Source organism: Piliocolobus tephrosceles, chromosome 4 (assembly GCF_002776525.5).
Source record: "Piliocolobus tephrosceles isolate RC106 chromosome 4, ASM277652v3, whole genome shotgun sequence".
NCBI lineage: Eukaryota > Metazoa > Chordata > Mammalia > Primates > Cercopithecidae > Piliocolobus > Piliocolobus tephrosceles.
The window spans coordinates 14,736,905-14,754,438 of NC_045437.1; positions in this window are offsets into that span (position 1 = coordinate 14,736,905).

Genomic DNA, 17,534 nt, shown 5'->3' on the forward strand with positions numbered 1-17,534 from the left:
GTGCTTTACTAGAGGTAATGAGGGTCATTTCAGAGTGACAAAAATCAATTCATCAGGAACATAAAAACATGAAATGTATACACATATAAGAGAGACACTATGATATAAAAAAAGGCAGAACTTAAAGAGAAACAGAAGAGTTCACAGTAATAGTTGGAGATTTTAGCACTCCACTGTCAATAATAATTAGAAGACATATATGAAAATAAAAGCATTCAGATTGATGAACAACTATAATGACCAACAACAAAACCATCTAGAACGTTGTACTCAATAACATAGAGTACACATTCTTTTCTAATACATGTGGAACATTCATCAAGATAGAATACATGACAGATCATAAAACATGTTTTGATAAGTATGTAAGAATTGAAATACACAATATAGTATTCTGAATATAAGAAAATTAAATTAGCAATTAATAATAAAATGAATCTACAAAATAACAAAATATTGGGAAACAAGCAACCATTCTTTAAGTATGAATTAAATAATTCATTAAGTATGAAATGAACATTCATTAAGTATGAATTAAATAATATGAAGACACAATATATCAAAATTTATAAGATGCAGCCAGAGCACTACTTAAAGGCAAAATTATGGCTATAAATATGTAGAGTAAGAAGCTATAAAAATAAGCCATAAAAAACAAAAATTAAAAATAAAAAATTAAACAGAGTTACAAAAATAAGAATAAATATGAGTAGAGATAAATAAAAGAGTAAAACATGAATAAATCAATAAATTTTATATAAAAATAATAAAAGTAAGAATACCCTATCTAAATTTGTTCTACCCTATAAGGAAAACAAAGCAAAACAAAACACAAAGAGAGAAAAAACACAAACTACTAAGATCAGGAATGAAAGATAACACTTCACTACCAATCCTGCAAGCAATCCAGATGACAGAGGAGTATCATGAATAATTTTGTGCCAATAAATTCAACAATTTAGATGTGATGGAAAAATTTCCACAACAAGCACAAGAAGAAATTAAAAATCTATATATCTGTGTCTATTTATAAATTTGAATTTTTAGTTAAAAATTATCTTTCAAAAAATTGCCTGGCCCATACGCTTCACAGATTAATTCCTTCAAACAAAACACTCCTCAATTCCTTTCATCAGGACATATATCCTTGATACCAAAACTTAAAAAGGGCATTACAGGGAAAGGAACTTATAGACCATCATCTCTCTTGAACTTAGATTCAACAATTCTCAAAAATTTACAAATTAAATCCAAGAATACAAATAAATGAATAATTCATCATGGCTAAGTGGGGTTTATCCCAGGAATGCAAGGTTGACTTAACATGTCAAAAATCATTCAATGGAATTTGCCACACTAATAATAAAAGGAAAGGAAAACATAACCATGTTTATACGTGCAATGAAAGTATGACAAAATTTAGCACACATTAATGATTGAAAAGAATTCTTTCAACTTTTCTTTGTATTTTAAATATTTTTATTTTTACTTTTTATTTTATGTTTTATTTTTTGAGATGGTTTTATTTATTTATTTTTTCACTCTGTCACCCAGGTGGGAGCGCAGTGATAGAATCTCAGCTCACTGAAATCTCTGCCTCCCAGGTTCAAGCGATCCTCCCATCCAGCCTCCCAAGTATCTGGGACCACAGTTGCGTGCCACCACACCTAGCTAATTTTTTGTATCTTTTTGGTAGAAATGGGGTTTTACCATATTGCCCGGGCTGGTCTTGAATTTCTGAGCTCAGGCAATCCATCTGCCTTGGCCTGCCAAAATGCTGGGTTTACAGGCATGAGCCACTATGCCTGGCCTATTTCAAATATTTTTAAATATACTGTTGGGAAAAAAAACTGTAGAGACATGATTATGTACAATATTATAAAAATATAATTATCCTTAATTGATCTATAGATGCAATGTAATCCTATTAAAAATACCGGTAGGGTGTTTGTCTTTTTTAAGAAACTGTTTCTAAAGTATATTTAGAAACACATATACACACAAAAAAACAGGAAGAATGAAAACAAAGAACAAATTTGGAAGACTTACCCTACCTGATTTAACACTTACTATGAGGATATAATAATCAAGACCGTGTGATCTTGGTCTAAAGATAGGCATGTAGATTAATTAATAGAGACTTCAGAAATAGATTGATCCATATATAAATTTCTTTTTTGATAAAGACACCAAATTAATTCAATGTGGAAAAGGAACCTTTCAACAAAAAGCTCTGGAGCAGTGGATATCTGTAAGGAAAAATAATAAGCTTCAATTCCTGCCTCATGTAATATATAAAATTAATTAAAATTAATCACAAAGTAAAACAAAAATTGTCTAGAAGAAAACATAGCAGAATATCATTTTGACTTTAGAGTAGGCAAAGTATTCCTAAACAGGGTAAAAAGAGACAGACATGTCTTTTTTCCTATTTATGTTACAAACTGTAAGTGCTTTTATCCATTTTAATGGTTTGCCTATTCCCAGCATTATGTGGATCTTCAGCACAAGCTTCTCACTTATATAACAAAATGCAATTTTACTGCTACCAGACTATTACATTGGAGGTGTAATGGTAACACTCAAATAGATATTCAAGGTAATTTTTAAGAAAAAGCAGAGTGAGTTAGAGTGCTTTGGTCAAACTTCCAAGGAAGTGAGACTTGAACCTTGAAGGCTGGTTTATCAGTTTCCTATTGCTGCTGTAACAAATTACCACGAACTTAGTGGTTTAAAACACACATTTATTCTTTTTTTTTTCTAGTATTTTTTTTTTATTATACTTTAAGTTCTAGGGTACATGTGCATAGCGTGCAGGTTTGTTATAAATGATGAATTGATGGGTGCTGACGAGTTGATGGGTGCAGCACACCAACATGGCACAAGTACACACATTTATTCTTAAAGTTCTGGGAGTCAGAAGTCTAAAATCAGCCAACATCAAGGTGTCAGCAGGGCTGCATTCCTCCTGAGGTTCTAGGGGAGGATCTGGTTCCTTCTGGAGGCTGCAGTATTCCTGGCTCATCTTCCTAACCTCAAAGTCAGCAATCACATAGCTTTGTCCTCTGCTTCCATCTGTAAATGTCCTTCTCTGACTGCTTCTCCTGCTTCCTTCTTTCACTAATAGGGATCATTGTGATTACATGGGGCCCACCCAGTTAATCCAGGATAACCTCCCCATCTCAAGATAGTTAATAACCATATCTGAAAAGGCCCTTTGGCTGTCTGGTCACATAGTCACAGGCTCCAGAAATTGGGATCCTTCTTCTGATCAGATTTCTTCTGATTCTACCCAGATACCAGATCATATCTGGGTAGAATTAGGATAGCTAGAGAGGACGCATCTTTTAGATCATAAAAAAATGAGTACGCTTTCATTGCAATGAGGAAGCTTTCTATTGGTTTAGAGTCTCACACTGGGAGGTAATGAGAGAACGAATCAGCTGAGGGGTGTTTCAGTGGGCAGCCAGGTAATCAGGAATATTGCTTTCCAGGCACAGCAGTTTTTTTTTTTTGACTTTTCTGGTCAATGGGAGTATTTTGCAGTTTTTAAAGTGTGGAATCAAAGGTCCTGGAACTTTACAGCATTTTAGCGTATAGGAGCTTTATGGCATATCCTATACAGAAGTCCTGACCCCATCCTGTGCCTTCAGGAATATGAAGTGTGATGAAGTTCATTTTAAAGATAAGACCACAAAAGTCTAGCTGTTGCCTTACCTGAGGCATAAATATGCAGTATTAGCTAGCCTTGTTACTGCATGAGAGTGATTCTGGTTTGGAATTGGTGATACAAATCCTCTACACATTACCTTCAAGGGTCTTTCATTTGTTAACTTTTCCTTTGGCCACATAAAGAAGAGGTGAGATGTGCCTGGGCTTTTCTGCCAATCAAAACTTCTTGGAGTCACAGATACCAATTCTGATGACAGTCAATTAGCATGTAATATTTTTATATTCCGTGGGAAGTAACAATGAACCTTTGAAATCCATCTGAATTTAAGGGAAATTTTTTAGACCACCTGAAAAGAATGCATGCTTGGTTGTCAAACTCTGAGTGAATGTTTCCAGTCTTCAACTTAACAAATTTCTTCTTAATATTGTTACTCTTTGGAATTCTGTCCCTTTCTTGTACCTGTTTAAACACCTCACCTCATATTTTTAGAATTCTCTATACTAGTATGGCTAACTATGAAGTCTTGGATATTCATGGCTATATATAAGATTTCATTTGATTAAAAATGGAATTGGAAACACAGGGTTAAAGGAACTTATCACTTAAAATAATTTAGGATTAATGTCTTTAAAAAAATAGTAAGAAGATTTCATGTTTTTATATAGTTATAACTTTTATGCCCTTTTTGGTATGATGTTATTTCAAAGTTGGTTCTGAAGCATATACTTTATGATTTTTACATCTTTTTCTCTAAATACACATTCATACATTTTGTTTACCATCTTATGAGAGGTATCTGCAATTTTTTATAGGTATAAGTTTAATATCACTTATGAACATTGCTCTTATATCCAACAAGTTTTTTATTCTCAGTATTAGCTCAATACCTTAAGTAACATATGTCTCTTGGTTTAACACCAGGTACCATACCTATCAAAACTTCTTTTGTACAGTTACATTTTTCTTTTCCCCAAACACCTTGCAAATGTTACTTTCTAAGTACAAACCAAGACACAATTAGTTTCTAAGATATCAGTATCATTGTTGGTAAAACATAACAATCTGGGGAGTTGCTTGTTGAAGGTTGGATAACTCTACGTGTTTCCCACAGTGGTGTGGGAAAATAATAGTGCATCAGGTAAGGTTATTGCAATATTGAAGAACTACCAGGGAGGTTTTTTACCCCTTGGGGCTTAATTTTTATTCATTCCAATTCAGGTGAAATAGTGTCCCTTCAGCATTGGTTGGCACATGAAAGAAGATTAGCATGTAGAAACCTATGTATCACTCTGTATCATGAGATGAGGAATGAAGGACTATGTCATTCTTAGGTCCCTGAGCTCTAATGGACAAAATGTGGTAGCAGAAAAAATATGGGCCCCTAATTTTCAGCAGGAATCATTTTTAATAAGTCCATGACAGTGGATCTTCTTCACCCTGCAACTGAGACTTCGGACCACTCCAGAGAGATGAGGAGGAATGGAGGATTGTTCTTCTTCTGCTGGGGCATTTGCTCACAGCTCCACACATTGCGAACAATCAACTTTCTTTAATGGATGAAAGACTACTAGGAAGGGCCCTGTGACAAAGGATGGCAACGGGCGATGTGGCAGGCCAGGAGTAGTGATGGATTATCCATTGAGAAAAGTGATTAGATCAGCTCCTTTAGATAATGGATTATTGGTACATTCATTCTGTTTCCAAATTTGTTGTTCCTTGATTTTCTTTAAAGGTGGCTACAACTGAAAATCACTTTTTTTTTTTTTGAGTCGAGTTTTTGCTCTGTTGCCCAGGCTGGAGTGCAATGGCATAATCTCGGCTCACTGCAACCTCCACCTCCTGGGTTCAAGAGATTCTCCTGCCTCAGCCTTTCGAGTAGCTGGGACTACAGGCACCCACCACCACACCCGGCTAATTTTTGTATTTTTAGTAGAGACGAGGTTTCATCATGTTGGCCAGGCTGGTCTCAAACTTTTGACATGATGTGATCCACCCGCCTTGGCCTCCCAAAGTGCTGAGATTCCAGGTGTGAGCCACCATGCCCGGCCAACTGAAAATTACTTTAAGAGAACAATGATGAACCTAAGACAAATTCAAACCTAGATGCAAACAAAACAAAGTTATAAAGTTTTCTCATTAACATAAGCCAAGTTGAGGACTGATCCTTTGGAAATTATTTTCTGTATCACCTAAGTGGCTAAAGTCCCCTTAGAATAGTCAAGGATGTTGATGGATAACTCTTGAACTTGGGCTTAGATTTGACTGTCTACAAACTCTAGGTGAAGTTTAAGGTATTTCAACTAGTTTGTGTAGTTTGGGGTCTATAAGGAGTTTCTGAAAACTGGCACAACAGTGGATTATTATCTCTTGGATCTGAGAGCTAAGTTGTTGTGAAATGGTTGTGGATGATGTCATTGCACAGTAGGGAGTCTGGACTCAGAATGGACGGCCTTGACAGTTGAGGACATTAGTACTATAGATCAGTGGATTTAGGTAAGGTCTCTGGCCGTGGGGTTCAAGTGACATCTTTCTTTGACAAACTCCATAAATGCTTATCTCACAGACATCCACATGACTGTCTTAACTCCTTCAAGTTTTTGCTTAAGTATCACCTTGTAATGGTTCTTTATTTAAAATTGTAGCATATCTCCACCCCCTTCACACTCCAGAAGCCTGCAATGCTGCATTCCTTTTTCTCTTTTCCATACTTCTTATTATCATTTAATGTACTATATCATTTAATTATATATTTTGTGTTTTTAAAGTTGTGTCTTGATTATAAGATCCAAAAGGGCAAGGATCATTATTTTTTTTATAGTGTTGAAACTCAAGGAACGTTTATGTAGTTGGTGTGCAACAAATATCTTTTAAATGAATGAATTAATGGAAGGAGTGAACATGGTCCTTGGTATACTTCAATAATGCTTAAAATAATCATAAACCAACATTAGGCAACACACAAGTGTCCTGCCACTGGAGGGCCCTAGGTAATAACAAAAGTCTCAACAATCTAGCCATTAATATTTTATGTGGGGAGAAACCCAAACTTTTATTTGCCGAAGATTTCCAGCTCATCAAAACTATGGTTAGTATATTTGGCAACTTCATGCATTTGTAATATTTGCTTTTTAAATAAATATTTTATCCTTCAATTGAGTTCTTTAATTTTTCCATTTGGAAGGCACAGTTTCCAAGTAGAAAATCAATTTTGCATTGGGTACTTTGATTACTAATGTAATGAATATATTTCTGCCAATTTGTAAGTTTAAATAACAACCTTCCTTGGAACAAATTCCTTATCTGTAAGATCCATGAAGATCACCACAGTTTGGCTACGAGAGGAGACAGGGTTAATGAAAATTTAACTTTTCCAGAAATTATGAGAGTTTATATTGGCATGTTTTAGGTTGTCAAAGATTTTCTTTATTTAGTTATAACATATGTCAATAATTTCTAGACATTATAAATTCATATATGTTTTAATATATGACATATGAACATATATATACCTATACATATATGACACATGAATACAAACTACATGTCTATGGGCAATATATACATATATATGAGTATTTAGTATTAGGGATTTTATTGAGATTTACATTTTCTAATGACTTTAGATTCAATATGAACCTCAGAATTTGCGTGGTCAATGTAGTAAGATCATATTTTCCCTTTCCAAGAGTCCCCTAAAAGAAGAAATTAAATTCAAAGATTTAGAAGTGACATTGATACTTTGCTCAAAAGTTTGACAAATCCATTATTTTTTAATGGAATTTTTCAGAGCTCCCAACTCAGGAAGTCTTACTTAGGAAGTAAATCAAAAGTTACACATTTCAAACACAGAAAAAAATGAGAAATTTTATGGCAGCCTGTTGTGAACCAACCTAATTTGTGTCAGTGGAGGTTGGAATTAGGATGGTCTAAGTCTCAGGTAAGCCAGGCAAATATTCACCTGGTGCAAGAAAGACACCACCAACAGAAAATACTTGGTTTCCAGGACACTAAAATGAAAGAAAATCTTCACCTGCAAATGTACCTGTTGGGGTGGCAGGGGCACTTCTGAGGACAGGGCACAGGGCCAGATGGCTGGTTTCACCACCTGCCTATGCCAGGGCACCGTTTTGGGTCCCCCATCTTGCTCTCATTGTCTAGGTGTTTTCTGACTCCTCTTTCCACCATGGGGAGCTTTTTGTCCATGTCACACATCTGCAAGGGAAGATACAAAATCTTTTATACTCAGTATTTTAAGATAAGTAATCTAACATTGTCTTCCATTTATCGTATTTTCCTTTATCCACAGGAAGAAGAGAGAGAATTTGGGGCTCTTGTGTTAAACAAAAAAATCTGATTTTCTATACTTTTAGAGTTACAGATGCTAGTTTGAAAACAGCATTTAATTACCATGCAATGCTTTGAGGTGGAGTGTGTGTGTGTGTGTGTAGTGGTCCCATTCCAAAGGAGATAACATTAAGTCATTCAAGCCCACAGAGTTCTAAGGGAACTTCCAAGACATCCTAGTGAGGAAATTTTCCTGGTACCAAATGCCAAGTAGAATTTTATTCTTAAAAGATTTTTGGGTTTCAACTTTGACAGGATGTTTGAAATGAATTTACTATTTGGAATTTCATACCCTTGCTCCTTCATAAACAGCCTCTTCTTATCTTCTCAGAATTGCATTTACCAGCCACAGCAGTTTGGGAGGGCTTACAGTTTAAAAGCTTCAGAGAGGAACCCTTTTGCTCAGATTGAACCAGAAATCGAGGACATAGAGTAATGTTACGTACTGAATGGTGTCCTCCAACATTTATAGGTTGAAGCTCTTACCCCAATGTGACTGTATTTAGGGATAGGCCCTTTAAACTGGTGAAGTTAAATGAGGTCATTAGGGTGATATCCTAATCCAACAGCAGTGGTGTCCTTATAAGAAGGGAAAGAAACACCAGGGATGTGGCTACAGAGGAAAGACCGTGTGAGGGCACAGCAAGAAGGCAGTCATCTGTAAGACAGGGAGAGAGGCCTCAGAAGCCAACTCTGCTGACACCTTGACTGGGGACTTTCCACCTCCAGAACTGTGCAACGGTACATTTTGTTTGAGTCATCCAGTCTGTGGTATTTTGTTGTGGCAGCCCTAGCTAACTAATATAAGTAGTAATAAAACGTTGACAAAAACATAGGAAATAGTAGTTATTTCAATATGAGGCCCACTGGTTGTTTGCAATAATGGCTACACTTTTTTTGCAGCTCCTTCCATTAAGAGGTGATGTCTCTTTTTTTACCGCCTAGGTGTCTTTTGATTGTTTTTCCAAAATCTCTCTCTGTGTCTCCATCCCGTTCTTGCCCTCAGACAGTGACCTATGTAGACCACACCAATCAGCTTGTCTGCCCTCTGACTTCTATTGCGTTGGCTATCAGGGAGCACTAGCAGGTGATGGGAGAAAGACAAGAGGGTGATCAGGGCACTGATTTGCCCAGAAACTTGCCTGCAGGGTCACTATGGGTTGGTTGCATCTCCTAAAGGAAAGTCCTCTCCACCCAGACTTCTACCTGCCTTTGGGTTCTGGTAGCTGCCAGCTCCCTTCATCTCTTCAAACCTAGAGCTGGTAGAGAAGTGATATGGTTTGGCTCTGTGTCCCCACCCAGCTCTCACCTGGAATTGTAATAATCCCCACATGTCAAGGGCAGGACCAGGTGGACATAATTGAATCATGGGGGTGGTTTCCCCCATGCTATCCTCATTATAGTGAGTTAGTTCTCATGAGATCTGATGGTTTTATAAGGGGTTTACCCTTCATTCAGCTCTCATTCTCTCTCCTGCTGCCCTGTGAAGAGGTGCCTTCTGCCATGATTGTAAGTTTCCTGAGGCCTCCCCAGCCATGCGGAACTGAGTCAATTAAACCTCTTTCCTTTATAAATTACCCAGTCTTGGGTATTTCTTCATAGCAATGTAAGAATGGACTAATACATGAAAGCTGTTTCTTTCAAGTCCCAGGGCCCAAAGTACAGCATGAACCATTGTTGTTTCCCTCCCTGCTGCCCAGGCCTTTTAAATTAGTTATTTTATTAAATTCTCTTCAAATTACCCTTACTTGATTGTCCCATTACTCCCTTGCCTGGACTCTGAGGGATATAACAAAAGACTATCAATCTAATCCACAGAAGAAATTGTTTTTTCCCTACTAAATATCACATGTGGTGGTGGTGGTGGTAGTTTTGTAAGTGGTGGTGGGGTGTGCATAAAAGATTAGTATTTGTTTCTTTCTTGGAATTGTAGCACATCAAGTGATAACTTAGCATTTCTTGTTTTGCCTTCCCTTTGTGTATACTTCTGCATGTAAATCTATTTTCAGCCTGGAATAAAACATTTCTTCAAGCCAGACCAGGCTAATTTCATGGGTCAAGAGCTACTATTCTGTCTTTAAAAAAACAGTAAGTGTCTGACTGCTTCTCACAGTGTTTGTATCAGGTAGGAATTATGCTAATTCTGCTGATAAAGTACAAAGAAAATCATAAACCAGACAAGGAGTTTATTTTCTAAGTAGTGAGAAGCACAGATTTTAGTCAGTTCAAGATTAGTGTGTGTGGTGGGTTGCAAAATTGGTCACAACTTGTTACAACATTCCCCATCAAAGGAGAGGTTGTATTAGTCCATTCTCACACTGCTAATAAAGACATACCCAAGACTGTGTAATTTATAAAGGAAAGAGGTTTAATCGACTCACAGTTCCACATGGCTGTGGAGGCCTCACAGTCATGGCAGAAGATGAAGGAGGAGGAATGTTATGTCTTACATGGTGGCAGGCAAAGACAGAATGAGAGTCAAGTTAAAGGAGAAACCCCTTATAAAATCATCAGATCTGGTGAGATTTATTCACTACCATGAGAAAAGTATGGGTGAAACTGCCCCCATGATTCAATTATCTCCCACTGGCTTCCTCCCACAACATGTGGGAATTGTGGGAGCTACAATTCAAGATGAGAATTTGGGTGGGGACACAGCCAAACCATATCAGAGGTCTATTTCTTCACCCTACAATTCCAGAGTGGCCTTGTGACCAATAGTCTGTGACAGAAGTGACAATAAGCAAGTCCCAAGTGTGAGCCTGAAAGGCTTTGCATAGCTCTTGTCTCGGGACTCTGCTGCTTGCTGGAAAGAGACCATAAGCAGAGAGGCTTCTATCGTCCTAGCTATCCCAACTGAGGCCATCAAAAACTTGCTAACTCCAGTTGACCTACTAGTTGACTAAAGACCTGTGAGTGAATGCAGCCAAGATCAATCAACACTATCCCACGTTGGAAAAAATCATCTAGTTTAGCCTGACCCAAACTGTCAAAATGCAGAAGTGGAGCTAAACAAGTGAGTTTGTTTTAATCTAAGTTTTAGGAGTGGTTTGTTATGCCATCAGTCTTGGTAAAATATTGTAGTTCATCAGGGCTCAAGGCCCTTCCAGTTCACTGCTCTGCCATTCCAAAAGTATCAGCTGTATCCTGTTATTCACAAAGAGGCTGCTGGAGTGCTAACCATTACATTTGTATTCCAGACTGGAGGAAGAGGAGAAAGGCAAGAGGAGCCTTCCACGTGAAAAGGTGGCCTCTATTAAAGGAGCTTGCTTAAGAACACCACCCAATGTTTCCCTTATATGTCTCTTTAGCTATGCCTATTTCCAAATAAAAATGAGAAGCATAAGTTTGATAGCTGGGCACCTTGCAACCCAACCTCCACATAGGAGTTCTGTCATTGAGGAAAAAAAGGAAAAGTGAATATCACTTAGCAGTTAGCAATGTTACTACATTATTGTCATGAAACCTCTGGGATTTTAGGATAGCTTAACTTTGAGTCAGTTGATGAATGACTCTTATTCTATTACATAGAATTCCTGTGTCATAACTAGGTTGGAGTCGTCGTATATGCCTTTATCTTATTATCATTTTTCTTTTTGCAAAGTGAAAGCAAGTTTATTAAGAAATTAAAGTAATAAAAGCATGACTACTCCATAGACAGAGCAGCTCCGAGGTCTGCCGGTTGCCCATTTTTATGGTTATTTCTTGATGATATGCTAAACAAGGGGTGGATTATTCATACCTCCCCTTTTTAGACCATATAGGATAACTTTCTGATGTTGCCATGGCATTTGTAAACTGTCATGGCCCTGGTGGAGTTTAGCAGTGAGGAAGACCAGAGGTCACTCTCGTTGCCATTTTGGTTTTGGCGGGTTTTAGAGCCAGCTCCTTTACTGCAAACTGTTTTATCAGCAAGGTCTTTATGACCTGTATTTTGTGCTGATCTCCTATCTTATCCTGTGACTTGGAATGCCTTAACTGTCTGGGAGTGCAGCCCAGGTTTCAGCCTCATTTTACTCAGCTCCTATTGAAGATGGAGTTGCTTTGGTTCGCACACCTCTGACATTTCCCCCCTTTCTTTTATAAGAGAGTCTTAATCCTAAGGGTTGCAGAGGGACAAAGATCCATCTTCTGTAACTTCTTCAGGCTGACTAGGGGCGATGATATTCCCACCTACTTAAGAGGGTCTCTTGCAGTCAAAGTAGAGAGGCACTCATTCAGAAAGCATCAGTATGGTGAGGGCCATTTGTGACTCTTGAGTTTCGACAAGAGGTGGTATCTGGAAGATTAATAAGTGTTTAGTTTAAGAAAACATTCAGTAAGCTTTTTCTGTATTCCTACACAAAGAGTAAAACAGCAATATATTCCACAAAAGTAAAGCAAAATAAGTAAAGTTATTCCAAGTAAACTAAATTAGAAGGCTTTTTATGAACTGGGCAACTGTTGGAACTAAGCATATATGGTGTTGTTAACTGATTGTAATGTGCCAGAATTAGAATACTGATCCAGATTTTTACATTGCCCATCCCTCTTGTTTCTTCTGAGTAGCAGTCAGAGATCACTGATTGGTTCACAGGAATAAGCAGGGTTATCCTAAATTGCAGAAACAAACTTAAAAATAACTAATGAGACTAGAATTTAATAACAAGTGTACCACAGTTCTTGAACATAATATTTCTGACTCTAGTTTCCCATTTTAACTAAAGACAAATCATGGTAAGACTGACTTGCTTTATTATATTTGGTCTGATTATTTGTATAAAGCCCAGCAAGAATAATTATTTTTCACATAGGCTTTTTAATTGGCTTTGAAGGAACTCTGTTTCATAAGGAATCTCAGATAAGGCTTTTTTAAAGCTGAGTTCTGCCATGGGTTTGTACCTTCGAATACCTATGAGTTGGGCAAATTTCTCTCGTTTGAGGCCCCCAGATAACTTGGGGCTCCTGGACCTGATAGAAAGTGATATTCTATACTTACCACAGGTCAGAAAACCCATACAGGGACTGTGTAGGCAAGGTATGAGGTCAGTTCCCCAAAGAACTGGGGAACTCTTATTGGCTCTACAAGTCAAGCTTGATTCCTTAAAGGAAAACTCACAATTCCAGTCAAAACCTTGATAAAACAACCAATTTCTCCAAATTGTGTCCTGTCACAAAAGAAAACAGATTCTTTTTATTTATTTATTTATTTATTATTTATTTATTTATTATTTTTTATTATACTTTAAGTTCTAGGGTACATGTGCATAGCGTGCAGGTTTGTTACATATGTATATTTGTGCCATGTTGGTGTGCTGCACCCATCAACTCGTCAGCACCCGTCAATTCATCATTTATATCAGGTATAACTCCCAGTGCAATCCCTCCCCCTCCCCCCTCCCCATGATAAGCCCCGGTGTGTGATGTTCCCCTTCCTGAGTCTAAGTGATCTCATTGTTCAGTTCCCACCTATGAGTGAGAACATGCGGTGTTTGGTTTTCTGCTCTTGTGATAGTTTGCTAAGAATGATGGTTTCCAGCTGCATCCATGTCCCTACAAAGGACTCAAAGTTATCCTTTTTTATGGCTGCATAGTATTCCATGGTGTATATGTGCCACATTTTCTTAATCCAGTCTGTCACAGATGGACATTTGAATTGATTCCAAGTCTTTGCTATTGTGAATAGTGCTGTAGTAAACATACGTGTGCATGTGTCTTTATAGCAGCATGATTTATAATCCTTTGGGTATATACCCAGTAGTGGGATGGCTGGGTCATATGGTACATCTAGTTCTAGATCCTTGAGGAATTGCCATACTGTTTTCCATAATGGTTGAACTAGTTTACAATCCCACCAAGAGTGTAAAAGTGTTCCTATTTCTCCACATCCTCTCCAACACCTGTTGTTTCCTGACTTTTTAATGATTGCCATTCTAACTGGTGTGAGATGGTATCTCATTGTGGTTTTGATTTGCATTTCTCTGATGGCCAGTGATGATGAGCATTTTTTCATGTGTCTGTTGGCTGTATGAATGTCTTCTTTTGAGAAATGTCTGTTCATATCCTTTGCCCACTTTTTGATGGGGTTGTTTGTTTTTCTCTTGTATATTTGTTTGAGTTCTTTGTAGATTCTGGATATTAGCCCTTTGTCAGATGAGTAGATTGCAAAAATTTTCTCCCATTCTGTAGGTTGCCTGTTCACTCTGATGGTAGTTTCTTTTGCTGTGCAGAAGCTCTTTAGTTTAATGAGATCCCATTTGTCGATTTTGGCTTTTGCTGCCGTTGCTTTTGGTGTTTTAGACATGAAGTCCTTGCCCATGCCTATGTCCTGAATGGTACTACCTAGGTTTTCTTCTAGGGTTTTTATGGTATTAGGTCTAACATTTAAGTCTCTAATCCATCTTGAATTAATCTTCGTATAAGGAGTAAGGAAAGGATCCAGTTTCAGCTTTCTACTTATGGCTAGCCAATTTTCCCAGCACCATTTATTAAATAGGGAATCCTTTCCCCATTTCTTGTTTCTCTCAGGTTTGTCAAAGATCAGATGGCTGTAGCTGTGTGGTATTTCTGAGGACTCTGTTCTGTTCCATTGGTCTATATCTCTGTTTTTGTGCCAGTACCATGCTGTTTTGGTTACTGTAGCCTTGTAGTATAGTTTGAAGTCAGGTAGTGTGACGCCTCCAGCTTTGTCCTTTTGACTTAGGATTGTCTTGGCAATGCGGGCTTTTTTTTGGTTCCATATGAACTTTAAAGCAGTTTTTTCCAATTCTGTGAAGAAAGTCATTGGTAGCTTGATGGGGATGGCATTGAATCTATAAATAACCTTGGGTAGTATGGCCATTTTCATGATATTGATTCTTCCTATCCATGAGCATGGTATGTTCTTCCATTTGTTTGTGTCCTCTTTTATTTCACTGAGCAGTGGTTTGTAGTTCTCCTTGAAGACGTCCTTTACATCCCTTGTAAGTTGGATTCCTAGGTATTTTATTCTCTTTGAAGCAATTGTGAATGGAAGTCCATTCATGATTTGCCTCTCTGTTTGTCTGTTACTGGTGTATAAGAATGCTTGTGATTTTTGCACATTAATTTTGTATCCTGAGACTTTGCTGAAGTTGCTTATCAGCTTAAGGAGATTTTGGGCTGAGACAATGGGGTTTTCTAAATATACAATCATGTCATCTGCAAACAGGGACAATTTGACTTCTTCTTTTCCTAACTGAATACCCTTGATTTCTTTCTCTTGCCTGATTGCTCTAGCCAGAACTTCCAACACTATGTTGAATAGGAGTGGTGAGAGAGGGCATCCCTGTCTTGTGCCAGTTTTCAAAGGGAATTTTTCCAGTTTTTGCCCATTCAGGATGATATTAGCTGTGGGTTTGTCATAAATAGCTCTTATTATTTTGAGGTACGTTCCATGAATACCGAATTTATTGAGCGTTTTTTAGAATGAAGGGCTGTTGAATTTTGTCAAAAGCCTTTTCTGCATCTATTGAGATAATCATGTGGTTCTTGTCTTTGGTTCTGTTTATACGCTGGATTACGTTTATTGATTTGCAAATGTTGAACCAGCCTTGCATCCCAGGGATGAAGCCCACTTGATCATGGTGGATAAGCTTTTTGATGTGCTGCTGAATCTGGTTTGCCAGTATTTTATTGAGGATTTTTGCATCGATGTTCATCAGGGATATTGGTCTAAAATTTTCTTTTTTTGTTGTGTCTCTGCCAGGCTTTGGTATCAGGATGATGTAGGCCTCATAAAATGAGTTAGGGAGGATTCTGTCTTTTTCTATTGATTGGAATAGTTTCAGAAGGAATGGTACCAGCTCCTCCTTGTACCTCTGGTAGAATTCGGCTGTGAATCCATCTGCTCCTGGACTTTTTTTTGGTTGGTAGGCTATTAATTATTGCCTCAATTTCAGAGGCTGCTATTGGTCTATTCAGGGATTCAACTTCTTCCTGGTTTAGTCTTGGAAGAGTGTAAGTGTCCAGGAAATTATCCATTTCTTCTAGATTTTCTAGTTGATTTGCGTAGAGGTGTTTATAGTATTCTCTGATGGTAGTTTGTATTTCTGTGGGGTCCATGGTGATATCCCCTTTATCATTTTTTGTTGCATCTATTTGATTCCTCTCTCTTTTCTTCTTTATTAGTCTTGCTAGCAGTCTGTCAATTTTGTTGATCTTTTCAAAAAACCAACTCCTGGATTCATTGATTTTTTGGAGGGTTTTTTGTGTCTCTATCTCCTTCAGTTCTGCTCTGATCTTAGTTATTTCTTGCCTTCTGCTAGCTTTTGAATGTGTTTGCTCTTGCCTCTCTAGTTCTTTTAATTGTGATGTTAGAGTGTCAATTTTAGATCTTTCCAGCTTTCTCTTGTGGGCATTTAGTGCTATAAATTTCCCTCTACACACTGCTTTAAATGTGTCCCAGAGATTCTGGTATGTTGTATCTTTGTTCTCATTGGTTTCAAAGAACATCTTTATTTCTGCCTTCATTTCGTTATGTACCCAGTAGTCATTCAGGAGCAGGTTGTTCAGTTTCCATGTAGTTGAGTGGTTTTGATTGGGTTTCTTAGTCCTGAGTTCTAGTTTGATTGCACTGTGGTCTGAGAGACAGTTTGTTATAATTTCTGTTCTTTTACATTTGCTGAGGAGTGCTTTGCTTCCAATTATGTGGTCAATTTTGGAATAAGTGCGATGTGGTGCTGAGAAGAATGTATATTCTGTTGATTTGGGGTGGAGAGTTCTATAGCTGTCTATTAGGTCCGCTTGGTGCAGAGATGAGTTCAATTCCTGGATATCCTTGTTAACTTTCTGTCTCGTTGATCTGTCTAATGTTGACAGTGGAGTGTTGAAGTCTCCCATTATTATTGTATGGGAGTTTACGTCTCTTTGTAAGTCTCTAAGGACTTGCTTTATGAATCTGGGTGCTCCTGTATTGGGTGCATATATATTTAGGATAGTTAGCTCTTCCTGTTGAATTGATCCCTTTACTATTATGTAATGGCCTTCTTTGTCTCTTTTGATCTTTGATGGTTTAAAGTCTGTTTTATCAGAGATTAGTATTGCAACCCCTGCTTCTTTTTGTTCTCCATTTGCTTGGTAGATCTTCCTCCATCCCTTTATTTTGAGCCTATGTATGTCTCTGCATGTGAGATGGGTCTCCTGAAGACAGCAGACTGATGGGTCTTGACTCTTTATCCAGTTTGCCAGTCTGTATCTTTCAATTGGAGCATTTAGTCCATTTACATTTAAGGTTAATATTGTTATGTGTGAGCTTGGTCCCACCATTATGATATTAACTGGTTATTTTGCTCATTAGTTGTTGCAGTTTCTTCCTAGCCTCGATGGTCTTTACATTTTGGCATGTTTTTGCAATGGCTGGTACCGGTTGTTCCTTTCCATGTTTAGGGCTTCCTTCAGGGTCTCTTGTAAGGCAGGACTGGTGGTGACAAAATCTCTAAGCAACTGCTTATCTGTAAAGGATTTTATTTCTCCTTCACTGATGAAACTTAGTTTGGCTGGATATGAAATTCTGGGTTGA